Below are 1,604 nucleotides of genomic sequence, written 5' to 3' on the forward strand. Positions count from 1 at the left end.
GCCTTAACAGTCCAGCTTAAATCTGGTTGGAGGAGCCCGACCGCCTTAACAGTCCACCTTAAACCTGTTTGCGTTAACGATCAACACAACAACCACAAAAAACCAAGCAGACGACCAAACATGAAGCCTAACAGGAACACAGAGGTAAAGGCTCCTCCCACCATCTGTGACATCAGAACTTTAATGTTCCTGAAGCTTCGTGGCAGATGTTGCTCTGAAGAACTGACAGGAACACGAGAACGGATGTGGCGTCTGATAGAACAGCAATACGCTATGAGTGCGATACGTTAGTAAATAATTAAAGAAATAACCACAACAGAGATAATTAGGTGATGTCACTCACAGCGGTGATATAAGACGCATGTTCTCGGAAAGTTCATGAAACAGTGAGCGGCTCCACCTGGTGGGACAACCAGGTACTACAGCTGCTCTGTGGTCCGTGTGCTGTGTATTAATCAGGTTTTCACATCCAAGCAGGTGGACTTTTACTGCGGCAGGATAACAGTAGCGTAGATTACAAAGTGTTGCCTGTCGTATGGATGCAGTGCAACAAGATGACTGAGGGGTGTCGCCTGGGACTGGTGTCAGCAGATGCTACACAGAAAAGGCCTCGCATCAGATCGGAGGGGCCCGTATATATATACATGTATGTATGTATGTATATACATATATATNCACGCCCCTGAACGCCTCACGCCCCTGAACGCCTCACGCCCCTGAACGCCTCACCTTTGGACCTGTCTTGGCCGTTTCAGACCAGTTGCAGCTTAGTTTCTGTTTTTTCAATTCGTTATTTATCAGAGCAGTGGAGAGAGACAGAAACGGGGGAGGAGAGTCGGGAGTCGATCCCACGACCACCGCACCGGGGACTATAGCCCTGGCTATAGGGCGCCGTCTGATCCGGTTGAACTACCGGGGCGCCCTTCAGACTGTGTTTTGACCAGTTTTGTACTTGGCTGGGACTCTGTGTTGAACCAGGGTTTGTAGAACCTTGTAGAACTCACCACAGTTCTTCTGTCTGACCCAGTCCGATCCACGATGCTGGATGAGTCTGGGTCTCAGCTTGTTGTGACTGAAGTCAGGTTTTTCTGCCGGTGCCGTTAATGAAGCTGCTGCAGTGAATAATTCATGAGGTTGTTGTTGACGTGAACAAACCAGAGCAGCAGCATTTCCTGGTCGATGGACTGATTCTGAAACCTCTTCATGCACATTCCTGTGCAGCAACATGACAGCTGCTGAGCTCTGTTGGCCAGAACCATCCCGGATCAGAACCAGGCTCAGGTCCATGTGTGGGTCCTCACAGAGACAGTAACCCAGTGTGTTCTGTGGCCGCAGCTGGGACCGTCAGGAATGTTTGACGGAGATCCTGAGCCCCCCACCTGTTGTGTCAGGGACAGTGATTTTATGCATGTAAACTTATTTCACTCAGTTTAGACTTGCTGTGCTAAGCTAGGCTACCAGGTGTTCTTTGTTTACACTCTCTGGCTAAGTTAGACTACCAGTTCTCCTTTGTTTACAGTCTCTGAGTAAGCTAGGCTACCAGTTCTCCTTTGTTTACAGTCTCTGAGTAAGCTAGGCTACCAGTTCTTTGTTTACAGTCTCTG

The sequence above is a fragment of the Stegastes partitus genome, unplaced genomic scaffold (genome assembly GCF_000690725.1).
Source record: "Stegastes partitus isolate 25-593 unplaced genomic scaffold, Stegastes_partitus-1.0.2 Scaffold1358, whole genome shotgun sequence".
Lineage (NCBI taxonomy): Eukaryota > Metazoa > Chordata > Actinopteri > Pomacentridae > Stegastes > Stegastes partitus.